Genomic DNA, 19257 nt, shown 5'->3' with positions numbered 1-19257 from the left:
GTTAGTCTAATTTAGCTGGTGTTTCACAGCCAAATGTGTTATTATTTTAATGTTATCATCCTGGGAGGAGATGTGGCCTAGCAGCTCGACCTGCAGCATTTTGAACCTGACGACCTAGGTTCCAATCCTAGCCTTGGCGCTAGACCCAACATTGTGAGATTTGGGGCAAATCACTTAATCCCTCTGTGCCTTAAGGTGTGTAAAATGTATTTTCGTAATCCCCACTTGATGAACATCAGCTACAATAGTCTCCCACCCCCTCGTGTAATATACAGTGCTTAGTAGCTTCCCATCTAGGTTAGTGCTACATAAATACCAATCCATTCACATTTTGGGTAATTTCAGCACATAATAAATTTTGATGTTTGAGCAGATTTCCGTTTAATGAATTGGACCGGGAAACACGAAACAATATGTAAAGTTGTGTTCCAGATCTCTTATGTGCGTGGATACATTCTACCTTCCGTGTGAAGAGATATTCTATTTTTATGAATATCAAAGGGAATCACATGATGAAAAAACAGGATTTTCACAGGTACAAAGGAGGGCCCCTTTTCCTATCAATCACAGTACCTGAAGACAGTTTGAATACGCTAGCAACGCTACAGCGGTTGTCGAATTAGGCTGCACACACTGGCTGCCTTTAACTCTAAACACTTTCAGAAATGACTTTGCCTCAAGGTAACACAGACTGACTTGCAATATAGCAGGTAGTACTGCGAGTTTGCTGTAGCGGATAGAGGGTGTCCGACATGTCTAGACCAAAGATAGCAGAAATAGGTAGCACATTAGGGGAATGCAAATTACATAAGTGTTGGAAAATATTTTCTACTATTGGGCATTTTTCAATTAAGGGGGTTAAACCAAAATGGCTAATCGTAGTAAACAGAATCTGTTTTTTAAAAACGAACTGCAATTTCAGATGTGATGTCACAAGTATTGGACAGTCATGTTTCTACGCACTCTATGCCCTTGTCCCACTTATGAAGTTAACCAACAATTAACTGTGAGAAAAGAACAAAACTGTAAGGCGAAATTCTTTTTGCCATTGCCTTTTCTAATACAAGCTATTCTTCTATTTCTTTGTCAGATAATATTGCCAGTGCTGAATAATGATGTTTTTTAAGAGAATGAATATATCAGCCCTGGTTGTATTGGGGTGAGTTCCAATATAGGACTTCCATCATAGAAACAGGATTAGCATGAGTTTTCAAGAGCACACGGACAAAGAAATGGGATTAGTTCAAAGGTGGGGAGGGAGGCTAGGGAAGGTTCACAGCTAGATTTAAATACAGTGGAAATGAAACCTGTATTAAAAAATTCTAGATAGAGTCTTCCATTAACTCAATACCAAGAAATATTTTGGGAGGAATAAGGTGTCTCAGTATGAAGATCCTGCAGATTGGCCACACCCAGATGTGAATGTCACTGCTTCAGCAGTACTATTGTGTGCTGTTGTATAAGAGGATAATATGGGAGAGAGGTTTGGGTCATAGGCCAGCTTGGAATATGTGTAGACCTAGGGATGTGCCTCGCTCAGTAAATAGATATCACAAGCAGGAGCAGCACCATGTACGGGAGACTACAGACAACCTAGGCCCTTTTGTCCTTTTATAGGCGAAGACAACGACTTCATGAGGCATGGGTTGATTAGTGAGCACCATACCGCATCAAAAAATAAAAAGAAAGTAAAGATACAGTAAAAAAATTTTTTAAAAAGCATTGGCAAAAGACAGAAAAGCAAAGATTAGGACTACAAAAAAGAAGATGTAGAATTTGAGACTATGGATGGTGGTAACACCCAGCAACATGGCCTTCCAGTATCCAAACTGGCAGCCCTTAAGGGCACCCTGCCTGCCGCAGCACATCTCATCCAGAGCCTGAAGAAAAATGATCAAATCACCCCGATCATCATGGATCTCCATTGGCTTCTCGTGCCTCCTCCTCATCCCCACACCATTTTCAAAACCAGCTGCATCATTGGCAAATCCTTCACAACCACCTATTGTGGTTCTCGCAGCCAGGACACAATCGGACCGCAAAGTAGGAAGTGTAAACATGAAAAACAAGGAAGGAGGGTGTCTTGTTATACTCCGTTTGGACTATGAACAAGACGCAGAAATAGAGGAGTTTATCAATAGTTTTCATTTATTTGAATTCCATAGGTTTCATTTACAGAACACTCTTTGGCTTCTGCTCGTTCCCCAATAGTGCACTTCAGTTCTATGGCAGGTCCGGAGGCGAGGATTAAGCTTTACTTTTTCATTTCCCGTAAACCCAAGGGAAAAAGTCACAGTTCAACAAGTATAAACATCCAATCAGATGATGCCAGGACCTCTCCATAGTTCTAAGAAGCTGTTGCAGCCTCCTCTTTCTTCGCAGCTCAGCAGCTGAGTTGAGTGCCGCTGGCCACTTGGTCTCCTTAATTGCTATAATTACTGTATTTTTTCGCATGTTTTAAGTGCTGGGCTGTGGTTCCGCCAGCACGCGGCGTTGGTTTCCGGCAGGTTGACCGGAGCTCTGCCTCTCTGGTCGGTCACACTATCGGCAAATTGCTCACAACAGAGGCCGGGTCTGGGCTACACGTGCTGGATGGCAGTGGATTTGAAGCTCCTCTTACTGCAACTTCGCCTGTTGTTACAGCCCTGTCTGATGCAGTTAGGGAATGAGAGCCAACTCCACTCAGACAGTCTGTTTCCCTCTGCAGCACAGCCTGGATACAATCTAACTGCCTCCGACACAACGGCTAATGTTATGCAAGGTAATATTGTTTCTCCTGACGATTGCTCTTCTGCCAATAAAGGCGATCTTCAGAGGTGGAGGGGGAGAGTGCTCCAAGACTTGGCAGCTAGGTGGGAGAAGGAACGTCCTCCACTGTGGCTATGGCAGATGCGCAGTGTCTGTTCCAGGAAGAGGGTAGTGGAGCAAAGGTTACTGTATGGTTGGTGGAAGTTCAGGCAGTGGTTATGTATGCTCGTCCTTGGTCGTGGAAGGACTTGTAGGCGTGCCAGAAGTTTTTATTGGCATCTTTTCTGGATGGGAGTCAGTGGTGGTTTCTCAGGTGCTGGGTGATGTGCGTTTGTTTCGACAGGTTGAGGATCAGTCTGGCTGCTGAGTTCTGTATCATCTGGAGCCTTCTCATTAGTTCGATGGTGGTTCTTGCGTACAGCGTGTTGCCGTAGTCCAGACGACTGTGGATTAAGGCTTGTGCAACTGTTTTTCTGGTGCTTGGGCGAAACATTTCAAGACTCTTCGGAGAATATATAGTGCGTGGAAGCAGGCCGAGAATACTGTTTTGATCTGTTATTTCATGGCAGTTTGCTGTCCAGGATGATGTCAAGGTTGCAGGCATGGTGTTTTGGTGTGGGGGTGAGTCAGAGTTCTGCGGGCCACCTGTTGTCGTTCCAGAGAGAGGTATGGTCACCAAAGATCAGCACTTTGGTCTTGTCTGTGTTGAGCTTCAGACAGTTGTCCTTCATCCAGGCTGCAACATTCTTCATTAAGTTGGTCTTGGTTGTAGTGGGATCTTCCGAGTGCTGGGTGTCATCGGCTTATATGTTGATGTTGTGGGTTCTGACGATTTTGGCTAGTGGCATCATGTAGATGTTGAAGAGGGAGGGGCTGGATGATGAACCTTGAGGGACACTGAAGATGGTGCTCCTGGATTGCAAGGTGAAGGGGGTCGGGTTGGGGGGATGGAACAGAAAGATTCCGTGAGGAATGATGTAATCCATCTGAGTGCATCTCCATTAATTCCGATCTGATGCAGTCTCTATGAGTGTGTGGTAGGAAACTATGTTGTAGGCTGCGGAGAGGTCGAAAATGGTCTGGGCAGCCGATTCTCCTCTTTCGAGTAGGGTGTGGATGTAGTCTGAGGTGGCGATCAGGGCGGTCTTGGTGATGTGGTTGGTTCGAAAACCTGATTGAGAGGGGTCAAGCAGGTTGTTTCTCTCCAGGTGTTTGGTGAGATGGGAAAACAGGAGCAGCAAGATGGGGCGGTGTTCTAGAGATCCTTGGGGTCTGCAGAGGGTTTCTTGAGGAGAGGTCGGACATCAGCGTCGCTTCCTAGGTTGAAGAAGCGGTGGCAGCATGGGTCGGTGGATGCTCCTGAGTGGATGGAGTTCATTATGGCTGTGTTGTCCGGTACGTTGAGCTGTTCCCATGCGGTGAGATGTTGGTCAGTGGCGGTTTGAGTGGGGCGACTAGGGAGGTTGGCGGGTCAAGGTTCCCTTAGATGGTGGAAATCATGTTGTGGAAGTGATTTGCTAGAGCATTACAGAGTTCCTTAGAGGGAGTGTATTCGGTGGCTGCTGCACAGGAGAACTCTGACAATGGTGAAGAGTTCCTCGGTGTGGTTGGTGCTAGCCTCGATGCAGTCTGCAAAGGCGTCCTTTTTTTAGTCTTTGAGTTAATGGTGGTATTGGTCGAGGGCTGACTTGAAGGTTGTTCGGTCTCTCATCTCTGCTGGTGGGCCATCATCATTCCAGTTGTTTACATCTATGTTTCATTGTGCTGAGTTCCGGAGTGTACCAGCTGGCTTGCATGCAGGGTGGTCCTGCGATGGTGAAGTGGACGATGGAGTATTCATTAAAGGTTCAGTGGTATGGATGCATTTGACTCTCTTACTGGATGTGTGTGTCAAGCTTTGTTTGGGGGGTCTGTGACCAACTGGGTGAGGCCAATGTTGTCCATTTGTTCCAGGAGGCTGGCAGAGTTTGTGCCTGTGGGGTCATCAAGGTAGAAGTTGAGGTCTCAAAGGAAGATGTAGTGCTTCAATTTGATGTCGAGTGGGGCGCTGAAGTCTGTGATGGTGTTGCAGAGCCAGTTCGTTGTCCTGGAGGTCTGTAGGCGAGCGTGCCCTTGATGGTTGTTTTGTTGTGGTGTGGAGTTGGAAATTCAGGTTTTCCATAATTGTGCTGGTTTTGTCTTTAGTGGTGGTGCAGTGGTTTGATTCTTTGTGAATGATGACAATGGTACCTCCATGTTTGTTGGTGCTGTCCCGGTGCTTTATCTTGCAGCCGTTGGGAATCGTGGTGGCTATCCCGGAGGCCGATGCGGGGTTTAGCCATGTTTCTGTGATGAAGGTTACATCGGGGTGAGGGTGGAGATGGGGTACCAGACTTCAGAGGTATGTTTGCAGAGTGATCTGGCATAGATCAGGGGCATTGGAGGGGTTCCGGGGTGGTGTCGGCCGGCGGTGTGGGTTTCTGCGAGGTCGGGCGATCCTAGGTTGAAAGTGAACTGACATCGTTGGCAGGTGAAAGGTGCTGGTGTGAAGCAAGGAGATGCAAGACAGCAGTAGTTGCCGCGTCCCGTGCTCCAAGGCTCGGACTGCTATAGAATACCTGTGGGTGTCCAGAGGACCAAGTTTCCTGGCGCTAGGTGCTGTCCAGGTGCAGACGGGATAGTCTTTGGCGCGGTCGCGCTGTGGCCTCCATTGAGTAGGTTTAGCAGGGCACTGGAGTTCTTGATTGCTTTGTGGAAGGGGACGCTGTCCTTGGGAGTTCTTGGTCTTTAGGGAAGTCAGACAGCCTTCCAAGAGTTCTGGAGGTGCAGGACCCGCAGGATGAGTCGCTTTTTGGAGAAGGTATCTTCGAGGGCTGCAGACAGTCCGGTAGGGCTGGGGCAAAGTCATTTATCGTCTGAGTCTTCAGTGCAAGTACGGCTCTTCTGTCCTTCTTCAGGTCACCAGGAATCCGAGAATTAAGGTTCAGGGGTGCCCCTAAATACTAAAATTAGGGGCATTACAGGGATCAGAAGGTAGTTGCCAATGGGCTACTTACCTTTAGGGTGACTACAACCTTCGTATGTCCACTCCCTCTGGAGAGGGAGCATACCCCTCTCCCTAGTGGCTATAGTCCTCAAAAGCAATATGGAAAATTTTCAAAGGGGTAGTCCTGGCTGAGAGGGGACTCGCCTCTCCTGCTTATTCATTTTCCTGCCGACCTTGCTGCCAAACGTGGTGGTTGGTCAGGGGGGCGGGCATCTCCACAAGCTGGAGAGGCCTTGGCTAGCATAACAAACGGCAGGAAGCCTTTGAGGCTCACTGCCCTTCAATGCTGTTCCTGTTTGGGGGTGGGTGTGAAGCACCTCCACCCAGAGAAGGCTTAGTTTGACCCATGAGAGCAAAAGCTCTCACATCAGGGGGTCAGAAACATGTCTAGAAGTGGCAGGCTGGTGCAGACCAGTCAGGCACAAACTAGTGGTTTGGTAGGTTTTCAGGCGACACCTCTGAGTGTGTTTATTATATAATCCAACACTTGCATCAGTGTGGGCTCATTAATATGAGATGTTTGATACCAAACATCTTGGGATTCAGCGAAGCCCTCATAGACCTATGGAACTCGTATTGACAAGCTTTCCACCTATGTACTCAGTATGGCTTCACTATAAACTTATGTCTAAGAATGGACTGAAACACTATAGGGGCGTGACTGCACATGCAGTTATGCCCTTAAAAGAGGTATAGTGCACCCTTCCTTAGAGTTGTAAGGCCTGCTGTAGGGGGGACTTACCTCTGCCTCTTGCAGTGCTGGCAAGCCTGGCACACAGGGATGTGAGCCAGGTCGACTTCACTTTTAGCTGCACTAAAACATGCAGGCAGCAGTGGCACTATGCATGTGTTAGGTAAGGGGCCTCTTAGGGTAGCATAATTCATGCTGCAGTCCTTAGAGACCCTCGAAGGTCACATTGCCCTTTGTTCCACTGGCACCTTTTATAAGGGAAAAATATCCACAGAAGCCTGTGGTATGGGAAGCACTATGCACTCGTTCACAATAACGTGATTAGTTCTTCGTGATTTTCATCCATATATTCAATTCAGCATAAACTTTACAAATTAAACCGCCTCTATTTCATCAAAGGTTCAAAAGATTCAAAACTGAATACATTCACAGTCTTTTTTGTTCAAAAATGAAAGCTTTAACCCATTCAAACATAAAAGCTTTTGAAACAATAAAGGTGTCTCTTTCCTTCAGAGATATTTTTATTCTTCTTGTTCGACAATGAATACGATCGTGTGTTCTTCAAACAACTCTCCAAGCGTTAACAAATAATGCCATGTCCCAATGCATTTCGGTATGCACCTTCGTCAGGGGAATGCACTATAAATAACAAAAATCTTTTTCATATATACATTCAATGCATTTATCATTAGCAATCATATGTACAATAGTTTCATAATTTTTACATTTAAGTGTCAACCAGAGAATCCCCTCATGTGATTTGAAAATCTGATGTGTATTCAAAAGTCATGCTCCCCTGACGAAGGTGCATACCGAAATGCATTGGGACATGGCATTATTTGTTAACGCTTGGAGAGTTGTTTGAAGAACACACGATCGTATTCATTGTCGAACAAGAAGAATAAAAATATCTCTGAAGGAAAGAGACACCTTTATTGTTTCAAAAGCTTTTATGTTTGAATGGGTTAAAGCTTTCATTTTTGAACAAAAAAGACTGTGAATGTATTCAGTTTTGAATCTTTTGAACCTTTGATGAAATAGAGGCGGTTTAATTTGTAAAGTTTATGCTGAATTGAATATATGGATGAAAATCACGAAGAACTAATCACGTTATTGTGAACGAGTGCATAGTGCTTCCCATACCACAGGCTTCTGTGGATATTTTTCATTTGTACTAACTTGACTAGGAGCTAGTCAAGACATGGGTTAGCACCTGAATAATTTGTTAAAATAATTTGCTGAAAACAGTTAAAGTGTTAAAAAAGGAGTGCATATCGCTATAAACTATTGTAAATATTGTACCACTTTAGCTCCATTTGTGATTTGCACCCACGCACAAAGATGGATTTTGATGAAATAGCACAGATGACAAAGAATCAGGCAGATGTAAAAGGATACACAGCAGAGGAAGCTGAGAGCATTTATACCCTGATCAAAGAAACCAGAGATCTAAAAACCAAGCCAGGTACCACTGCACAATTACTAAAGCAATTACAATACACTTTACGAAAAGAAATTAACCAAAGGCTTCATGCCACAACCCTGATACAGTATCATAGGGTCAAGCGTATCCCTAGGGGACTTAGAATCTCATTAAGACCTATGTTGTTTAAATTTAACAAACCATTCCTAGCAAGATGGTTTCCGATACTAAACAAGTGCTCTCTTGATTTGGTACTTCTTATAATTGAGGAGTTATCTAATGTTTTGAAGGAGTTAGAGGTAGAAATCAATGACATGAAAACAGAATTGTCCACACGTAATTCTGCTGAGGATATGGATAAGACCCTGAAAGAAATCACCGATAAACTTGATGAACACACAAAGGAAGTTCATGAAAGAAAATTGAGGAAATTTAAGCGAGATACATTGGACTATAAGCTGGATGAGGTTTATAGTTGGGCCGATAATTACGCACAAAGAAGGGCCTTTAGAAAGCCAACAGAGAACACATCAGAGGAGAGTTTAGCCACAGATCAAGATACTCTACCGACACGTCCCCCAGTAGAAACAACAATAGGAGGTGCACAGGCAGAGAGCAGGACAAGTAGCCAGGGTAAGCCGCCTTTTTTAGAAGGGGGCCACAGTTCCAATCACCCACCGGACGCACAACTCACGCAAAGTGGCACAAGCGAACAAGGAGGGGACAAGGGAAAAAGACAAGACGCAGTAAGACGGAATCCAAAGAGGACCTAATTATGAACATATCAGATGCAGCACTTACTCCTACACAAATAGCAGTCTTGAATAAAGGCATGTCGTTTGTGCCGACTTACCAAAGCAATGATCTCGAAACTGAAGTTTCCTTCTTTAAATTCATGAGGAAGTTGAGATTGAGATGGTTTTTTCACCAAATAACCACAGAGAATCCAGAATCTTCAACAGGTACGGTAGCAACTAAAAGATTTAAACCTAAGAGTACATTTATGTCACCCGTGACGCACAAAGCTTTAGACCTTTTTGAAACATTAGTAAAGAAGGATTTAGCTGAACTAAAACATCACAGGCAAACTAAAAGAAATCTAACCAGACAAGAAATGTTGGCACTGAATGAATTGGCTTCGAATAAGTCACTGACCATAGTATCAGCCGACAAAGGCGGAGCACTAGTAGTGCTCAATACTGCCTATTACCATCAGAAGGTAGAGCAACATGTGAAAGACACCAACACCTACATACAGCTAGATATGGACCCAACAATGGAGTTTCAGACAATTCTATCTGAAATCTTGAAAAAAGCATGCGAACTTGGTAGGATTGATGAGCAAACTAAAAGATACTTGACGACAAACCATCCCCACAGGCCATACATATATATGCTGCCTAAGATGCATAAAGACGCGGTAGACCCACCATTTCGACCCATTGTGTCGGGATGTGGGTCATTACATGAACCAGTGGGGAGATATTTAGACCATTTCATGCAACCCTTGGTGCAACAATGGTCGACTTTTGTGCAAGACACAACAGATTGTCTGCGAAAATTACAAAGTGTGCCTATTGTAGACGATGAGGAAGTGTGGTTGTGCACGGTTGATGTTTCAGCCTTGTACACCTCAATCCCACATATGGAAGGTTTGGAGGCAGCAGAGTGGATGTTGTTGAGACATAACTATGAGGAGGGGCATAACATCTTTTTGCTTGAACTACTACAATTTTGTTTATATCATGGGTACTTTGAATGGCAGAACTGTTTCTTTTTACAAAAGACGGGTACCTCAATGGGGTTTACCGGGGCACCCACATATGCCAACATGTTCATGTCCAAATTCGAAGATGAGCATATACTTCAGAATGAAAATTGGCAACAGCATCTAGCATTATACCTTAGGTATATTGATGATATACTAGTTGTATGGAAGGGTCCAGTAGACAAACTTAAAGCACAATTGTATGAATTGAATAACAGCCATGACTTCATCAAATTCACTCATACTATTAGTTTGGAACAAATTAACTATCTTGACATCATGATCAAAAGAGAGGGGAATACATTAGTGACAAGTGTATTCAAGAAGCCAACGGACAGAAATAATGCTTTGCATTTTGGTAGCTTTCATCCAGAAACACTGAAAAGACACTTACCACTGTCACAATTCATTAGGGCAAGAAGGATCTGTTCAGATGAAGAGCAAGGGGTTGAGACTATCACTAAAATGCGCACAGAGTATCAGACAAGGGGGTATCCAGATAACATCCTTGAACAAGCTGAGATTAGAGCTAAATCTATGCCCAGATCTAATATGCTGGAAAAAAGAGTGAGGAGTACAAATAAGAGGGAAGTCTATGTGCTAAAATTTTCCACAGCCACAGCGGCAATAAAAAAATGTGTAAAGAAACGGTGGGAAATAATTGAGCAAGAACCTGATTTTAAACAGGTATTTCTAGACAAACCTCTATTTGCACATTCAAGGTCCAGGAATATTAAGGAATTTCTCAAAGATCGGAGATTTGGAGACTCAGATGTAGGCCAGAGAGGCATGAGGAAGTGTCTGAATTGTGGGCATTGTGGGAATGTATTGGTAGGTAATTCTTTCTCTCACCCTCAAACCGGAAAACACATTACTCTGAGACACACTTCAGATTGTAATTCGAGTATTCTCATATATGCAATCAAATGCCCATGTGGTTTGGTCTATGTGGGACGAACCAGTAGGAAGGTGAAGGTTCGGATGACCGAACATAAAAGTATGATACGTACCAAAAATATGAAATCATGTTTGGCTGTACATTGGCAGGAGAAGGGTCATTCAATACCGCAATTGAAATTCACAGTACTAGAAAGATTGGTGGAACAACCACATGTTGACACAAACAGATTGTTGGCACAAAGAGAAACATACTGGATTAAGTCCCTCAGGACGCTGACACCCTATGGGCTCAATGACAAGATAGAAATGATGTGTTTTTTGTAATTTGTAAATATGTAGTTGTAATGAATATCCCTGGTTGCACATGTGATTTAGATGGTATTCATACTCACACTCACAAAACTTCACGGTTTTTTTGTTATGAGTATTTTAGTAATTATTATTATTATTTTTGTAATTATTACTTTCGTAATTATTAGCATTGGTAGTGAGAGCACGTGGTCTTGTCCTTTTTTCTGTAATAGTATGTGGTTAGTTAGGTTTTTTCTATTGAAATGGGTGGATCGCGCTTTAGCCGAGTAAAACAGACATGGGGGCCATTTTGGATGAGGTTGTTGAAGCTGGGAGTCCGTTTTTTATGTTTACAGCGACATGACGTCAGACGCCACTTTTCTGGCGTCTGTGTACAGGGTTCGATATTGCGAGTCAATGGCAGGAGACACTCACTAACAGAATAGCGCGGAGTGGTTGGACACAGAGCGAGGTAAGACGCTGGCAAAAGCGCATTAGTGAGAGGCTATTTAATAACGTAAGGCGTTTGGATACTAAGGAGTACTCTCCTTGAATGTTTTACAGATCACGAAGTTGATGTGATTGGAATACAGCCTGAGATAGTTAAAAAAGTGCCGCAGTGATTTAAAGTTGGGGTCTTCGTGACCAAGTAAGTATTGGTTAGTACTGGTATAAAGAGGAAAATAGTCATATACACAAAACATTAAGGGATTATTTATTTTTTGTTTTTTAGCAAAAGAATAGTACGGACCTTGATGGTTGACAACTCTTTACAGGATCAGTTTGACATACTTTTCATTCGATCAGCTTAACAAAGGTATGAGTTTACATGCAGGCGACATACACGATGTTGTCACTTTTGGTGAGGTCTGCATCTTAGTGAGCACGAGGCGCTGGTGATTTTGGGCTGCATGGTCTATTATCGGTTTGGTTCAGTTTGATTCATTTAATTTAGATGGTGATAGGTGAACTTTGGTGAGCATGACTTTTGAATACACATCAGATTTTCAAATCACATGAGGGGATTCTCTGGTTGACACTTAAATGTAAAAATTATGAAACTATTGTACATATGATTGCTAATGATACATGCATTGAATGTATATATGAAAAAGATTTTTGTTATTTATAGTGCATTCCCCTGACGAAGGTGCATACCGAAATGCATTGGGACATGGCATTATTTGTTAACGCTTGGAGAGTTGTTTGAAGAACACACGATCGTATTCATTGTCGAACAAGAAGAATAAAAATATCTCTGAAGGAAAGAGACACCTTTATTGTTTCAAAAGCTTTTATGTTTGAATGGGTTAAAGCTTTCATTTTTGAACAAAAAAGACTGTGAATGTATTCAGTTTTGAATCTTTTGAACCTTTGATGAAATAGAGGCGGTTTAATTTGTAAAGTTTATGCTGAATTGAATATATGGATGAAAATCACGAAGAACTAATCACGTTATTGTGAACGAGTGCATAGTGCTTCCCATACCACAGGCTTCTGTGGATATTTTTCATTTGTACTAACTTGACTAGGAGCTAGTCAAGACATGGGTTAGCACCTGAATAATTTGTTAAAATAATTTGCTGAAAACAGTTAAAGTGTTAAAAAAGGAGTGCATATCGCTATAAACTATTGTAAACCTTTTATAAGGGACTCAAATGTGGGCCAGAGATATGCCAATTGTGGAAACAAAGGTACAGTTTTGTGAAAGAACAGTCACTGGGAACCTGATTATCAGGCACCCAGAGCACATTCGGAGTCAGGCAAAAAGTGGGGGGTAACTATGCCAAAAGAAGTACTTTCCTGAGCTAACTAGAACTTACGCCCCTGCAATGCTCTGCTTATGACCTCACATATTACATCACTCATGACATGGCCAGTGACATCAATGGTGACATCTCTAATAACATCAACCAGTGATTGTGAGTGTTTTCTAAACGTCTTTGTGTGTTATATTATTAATAATTTATATTAAAGTACCAGAAAAATTTAATTTGTATACTACTGAGTGATTCCATTTTTTAGCATAGTTTATGGGAGTCATTGAGTGTATCCGTATGTGAGTGGGTATCTGAGGGACGGTACAGGTGTGTGAGTGGCGGTATGGGTGTATAAGGGGGTGTCTGAATAGCTGTGTGGGTGACGTAGTGGCTGTATTGGTGAGTGAGTGGCTGGGTGAGTGGCTGGGTGAGTGGCTGTATGAGTGGGTGAGTGGCTGTATGCGTGAGTGGGTGTGTGAGTGGCAGTATGGGTGGGTGAGTGAGTGACTGGGTGTGTAAGTGGCTGTATGGGTGAGTGGCTGTTTGAGGTTTTGGTTAAATGAGATGGTGTGTGAATGGCTGCATGGAAGAGTGTTTGTCTGTGGGATTGGCTGCATAGGTGAGTGAGTGGCTGTATGAGTGGTTGTATGGATGTGTGAATGGATATGTAAGTGGTTGTATGGGGGTAAGTGAGTTGCTCTGTTGGGAGGTTGTATGGGTGAATGAGAGTGTGCGAATAGCTGTATAGGTAAACAACTGGGTGTGTCAGTAGCTGTATGGGTGTGTAGTTGCGTGAGTGGCTGTATCGGTGAGTGACTGCTTGTATGATCCGGCTCTACGTGTGAGTGGGTGTGTAATAGGCTCTATGGATAAGTGAGTCGTTGTGTTAGTTTAAGAGGTTGGATGGGTGTGTGTGAAGGGTTCTGCGGATGATGGCATGAGAGATGTCATCTGAGATGTCATCAGGGATGTCACTGACCATGTCATAAGTAATTTAATATGTGAGGTCATTAGCAGTGCACTGCGGGGGTATAAGTTACAGTTAAGTCAGGTAACTATAACTGCAAAATTTCACTGGTTTGGCACGAGTGAAATTTGAGCTTAACTATAACATCCATGCAACTTTTGTTATTCAGTGAATTTCTAAGTTTAAAAAAAATTCTATTTCCTAGCTATAACGTCCCTGTAACCTTTGTTTTTTAAGTGAATTTCTAAAGTTTTTTTACATTTTATTTCCTAACTGTAACCACTAACCTGTGACACGGAGTGTGTGAGTAAGTCAATGAGTGTCTCAGTGGGTGCATGAGTGTTTGAGTTGGTTTGTAAGTGGGTGTGAGAGAGTAGGAGTGGTGCTGTAAGTGGGTATAGGAGTACGAGTGGGTCTGTGAGTGGGTGTGTGCGTCTCTGATAGGGGTGGACGGTAAACTTCACACGGTCAGCAGACCTTGGGGAGGTTTGGCACTACGCGCTCAACTTGGAATGCAGACTTCAGAAAAACCTCTGCCAAAACAGCAAAGCGGGGTTTACCCACCTTGACTTCATCCTCCCAGAGTAGTGTGCAAGGAGGCACTTTTGCAGAGTGGTTGAGAAAGGAAGCGGCCTCCATTCAGTTCTGAGAAAACCCACTGTGGCAACAAAAGAGGATCTTGGCCCCCAACGACCCTCAGCAGCCAAGGGGACTTCATCTCCTTACCAATGGTGCACCAGGTGGTGCGTTTGCAGAGTAGTGGAAAAAGGGGGCGGGCCTCAGACAAGATCTGAAAAATCCCGTTGTGGGAAACCTACTTGTGGCAACAATAGGGGTTCTTGGCCTCCCAATGACCCTCAGCAGGAGACATTTGTATGCAGTGCAAGTGCAAACATTTGGACAGTGCGCACTCGATGAGCATTAAAAAGATCTCGCCAGAGTTCTTACCATTGCCAGAACACACATTGTGCCACCTTGGGGAGTAGCCATCATTTGTGATCCTTCAGGTACTGTTAGCTGGCTAGTCTGCCCTATAGTTGAAAGATCCTGCAGTGTGATTAACAACTGGGGATATTTCTAGAAATTCCAACCTCTGCCACAGGACCCAATACCACGTTCCGCCCTGCTTGTCGCTGTACCAAATGGCGGTGTTGCTGTCTATGAGAACCTGTACCAGCTGTAGGAGAGTAGGGTCTGCTTCCTATGGTCACCCCCACTTTTTGCTGTGATTTTGTGTGGCTGTAGGCCTGCTAATCAGACCCACAACCCAGCTGTTCTCTCTCTAAATTGATACCATGTACTTTAGGTACATACCTGATTGGGTATTGGGTCACCTTTGTGAGCCCCTGTATAGTGTACCATAAGTACCCAGGGAATAGGTGCATCCAAGGCCTACCAGAGGCTGCAGCATGTATTATGCCACCCCTGGCTGGCCATCCAAACTGACACCACAGGCTGATCATTCAGCTTGGGTATGGTGGTGTAATCACCCCTTACTTGGCTATAGTATATCTATATCTACCTTATATATAGACACATATGCACCTATAAGTCACTCCTATGGTAGGCCTCGACAATCCTGGAGGCAAAGTGCTTGGTTTTATGTGAGAGGGTGCTCTAGCATGAGCTGAGCCCTTCTGCAGCATTCGGAACCATGTCCATATAGCTGTTCTATGATATAGCCATACCATATACTCCTAAGTGCATTATAATCCTCTCGGTTAATGCTAACTTTGCTTTGGCTTTATCAAAACATGTTGTGTAATGTGTCAAACACTTTGGAATACTACCCCCCTGCCAGTTCTGGCGGCGGGGGTAGCATTCCACCCTTCTAGAGGGAGAAGACATTTAGTTACTGCTTTACCCGGTTAAAGTTAAACAGAGCCTCAGCATCACAAAATGGATGCTGCTGCCACAGACACGAGTCTGACCTCCTGCAGCTGGACGAAACTCCGGCAAGGGAGGCCTGGACAATAGGTTTCTTGTCGAGGGAGGTGCTAGCACCTCCCCAGACAGCCTGTAGTGTATTGGGGCAGGGTGGGTTGAATGGAAAGATGCTTTTCCAGACACTGCCTGGGGCACACAAGGTGCTCCATGCATAGCCTGGTTCAAACCAGTTGCATGGGCACTCCAGCCCCGCTCTGGCGCGAAACTGGACAAAGAGAAAGGGGTGTAACCACCCCCTTCTCAGGGTCCACCCATAGGAGGGACCTAGCAGGTAATCCAGCCCCTAAGATTAGTATAAGGATAGGAGCTGTGTCTAGAGACATTAGATTATCCTGGACTGAAACTCTGATACGGAACTCTTGGACCTTTGACGTTCTATACCGACTAGAAGACTGAAGACATCTCCCTTGTGGTCAAGGAGTGACCACCCTGTGCAAACAGGCACCACCAGTAACTTGCCGGTTTGCTTTGTCGATGCTCCTGCCGGAACACGAAGATTCAGCGACTCAGGAACTGGACTTCCAGACTTCTCCGACTCCGATGCACATCCACAGCAAAGCTGAGACCCGTGGCGGACACGACAGACGTGGGACCGGACACCCTGGACTACCTGCACTTTGCTAACAGTGCAACTACCAAGGCACCCTCGCAGTTGTGCATTGGGGTTTGAGAAGGCCTAGACTCGAGCGCCATCTGCACCGAAGCTCAGCCCTCCACGAGTGCCGCGTGGGGCCTGCTCTTGCATTTCAGCTCGACGCGTCTTCCCGGTTGCTAGCCCGTTGGCTAGTTAGCCCTCCGAAGACTTCCTTCTGAAACTACACCGCTTGCCTGGTTGCTCCAGGCTTGCTCCAGCTTCCCTGCGAAGGAGAAGCTCCCCAGACCTTGCTGGTCTGAACTGAAGCCTATCTTACCTTCCTGCGTGGATTGTGTTTGCCAAGGCTTGTTGGGTCCAATCCGGATACCGACACCGCTGTCAACTAGATCCTTCGTGGGACAGCTCGAATCCAGGTCCTGGTCATCGTCGATCCCTCCTGGGCCTCGTGGCTGCAGACACCAGCTTCACCTTCTTCACCTGAAACACTCAACATTGCCTGGTTCCTTCCTGGTCACTGGCTAGTGACCCAGACTCTGTCCCCTCTGCTTTCAGGTTCATCTCATCTTCGATCCACCCTTCATCCACCCGGACACTTTTCTCCTGGTCGCCTGCAGCACTTCTTTGCAGCTCTCCATAGGAAACAGCGACGAAACCCGACACGAAAAGACACCTATGCACCCGGCTTCCCTGGCGGAGGTAACTCGAGTACTCCGGTGCTCCCGTGGGTGTTGACTCTTTAAAGTGTCCTAGTTTAAAAGGGTTTTACAGTAGTCCATCCGGAAGTGTCCTTTATCAACTACTTTGTAACTTTTACGTTCCCATTATAACTCTATGGTAACTCGCGACTGTGTTCCCACACTGCACGTGTCTCTCGTGGGTCTCCTACTTCCTAACCTTTGGTTCTGTAGCGTAGCCCCAGCGATTCCCTAGGCCTATTCACTATTCCTGAAGTGGTCCTTATACCACTTACTTAGTATATGGTTCGTGAGGCCCCTAGGGCAGAATTGCATTTGTGCAACTTATAGTATACTTAATGAGTAACTTGTAACGTATTTCGAACTCTGACCTCAAAGAGTGCAGAGGGGTAGTGTTAGTAATAAATACATATATATTTGATATATAACTTGCGTGATGTCCTTTCATTTGGTATTCAAGGGATTATGTAAGGTAAAACAGCTGGCTTCACATGCTCTCTGAAGATTTAGCCTAAGACTGCTGGTCCATGCTACCACTAGGATAGCTTTTCTATAAGGGTGACTTTACAACCACCATCAATAAGGGTCGTTTAGACTGGTGCAAAGTGCCCTCTAGAATAGTGGACATCATATGCCAGGCTAACTTCTCACACCAGCCTCCTTTGGAAGGGAGGAAGGTCTTCAACACTATGTAAATGGCCCTCAACTCCAACAAACTCATAGGGAGGCAGTTTTCCGAAGGAGACAAGTCCTCTGATCTCCTCCTCTCCCAGATGCCCCCCCAATCCAACAGTGATGCATCTGTCATCACCACCAGCTCTGGGTGGGTAAGGAAGAGGGTCTCCTGTTGGTCAAGTTGCAGTTGAACAGTCACCGCTGAAGATCTTGTGTAGTCTTCTCCAAAAAATGGATGACATCCAACTGGCTTCATTGGTCTTGGGTCCATTGAGACATAAGACCTCACTGCAAAACAAACAAGCAGGAGGATTGCGGTCAGCAGGCCAAGTAGCCTCAGAGCGGCTCTCACCAAGATCCAGGACAGACGATAAAACATCAGCATCAGAGCCCTAATGTCCTATGCTTGTTGCGACAGAGGATAGCCCCCAAACTGCACCGTGTCTAAGACTACTCCTATAAAAGAAATTCTCTGCTAAGTAGAGTGACTTCAGTTCGTTGTTCTGGAACTCCGACGATGTCAGGAGGTTAGCTATAGTTTAAAGGTGTACTGCAATGGACTGCGGAGAGCCAGAATTAAACAGCAGTCATCGAGGTAGAGGAAAACCGGTATCCCCAACGTCTAAAGATAGCATATTCCTTTTGAATCGAGCCCTGAGCCCAAACACCAAAGGCACGCCTCATAGGGGTGCATCACCAACACATGTTTACGGCAGTCACAGCATGTTTTGAACCCTGTAATTTTAGGTGGAGGCATAATCCCTTGCACGCTGAGTTCATTAAAAACAACACAAAAAATGTAATCGAACCAATTAAAAGGGGAGCGGAGTTAAAGATCCACGTTTAAAAGGCGTGGAAAGAAAGGATCCGGCGTCAACATGGAAGAAAGGCCCTTATATGCAGCTCCACTCCGTCACAACCCGGGCAGAAGGAAACCTATGTAGAGCTGCACGGCTCCACCTAATGACACGCTGGAGTACTGCTGTAAAATCTTCTTTATCCAGTCTAGTTCATGGGGAATAATTTAAAAACGTGAGGAATCTGGAGTAAGAAGTATCCACCAGAAACACTTGCATGCTATTCCACGCCAGTAGTGTGAGGACATCAAAGCGGAGGATTCACCATCCACAAGGCATGGCCAAATGCCAGAGCCAGAGAATAAAGGTTCAGGTCATGGATTGTGATTCTTAGAGGTAATACTGGTCTGAGTGTATGACAAAAGATTAGATACCAATGCACAGTATTCACAGAGCACAGTAATAGGTTATAAGAGGCAGGTAATGTGGACCATGAAGCGGAGGCCAACGGCCATTCCCTTTGTCTTATAAGCCGTCAGCTAATCCTAGAAGGGACTGTGGGCTAAATGCAGATTATTCCTGGTGACCAGTGCGTACTGTAAATGCTTTCATGCCATGTCAAGTGAGTATTGTAGGCACTCTATAAAGAATGTCATTAAAATCCCCAAGAAATCGACTGAAGCGCTAAGAATTAGGTTCAATTATAAACTTCAATACGGCCTCAGTTAGAAATTTCATCCAATTTCAACACAACTAAAAATTTGTGACTAGCCCATATATTTTACCAATTATCCTCAGTTCCCAGGGCAACCTTTACCACCAGCTAGGCTCACCTGTTTTTATCAGATTAAAAGCTTCACCTAGATTTGATCATATGTCTGTTAAAACAAGGTTTCCTCAGTCAGAATTATCAAAACTTTAGTGGGTATTTTGTGGTTTGGGCCTTTTGTGGATTTTTCAGTACTAACAGATGAG

The 19257-nt window shown here is 44.5% G+C and overlaps 1 protein-coding gene across 1 annotated transcript in view; it reads right to left on the bottom strand.

Moving 5' to 3' along the window:
* Positions 1-19257, bottom strand: part of EDC3 (enhancer of mRNA decapping 3) — a 316498-nt gene that overhangs the window by 228638 nt on the left and 68603 nt on the right. The gene's annotated exons all lie outside the window — the stretch shown is intronic.

The sequence above is a fragment of the Lissotriton helveticus genome, chromosome 3_2 (assembly GCF_964261635.1).
Source record: "Lissotriton helveticus chromosome 3_2, aLisHel1.1, whole genome shotgun sequence".
Lineage (NCBI taxonomy): Eukaryota > Metazoa > Chordata > Amphibia > Caudata > Salamandridae > Lissotriton > Lissotriton helveticus.
This window is presented reverse-complemented; position numbering and strand designations above follow the sequence as displayed.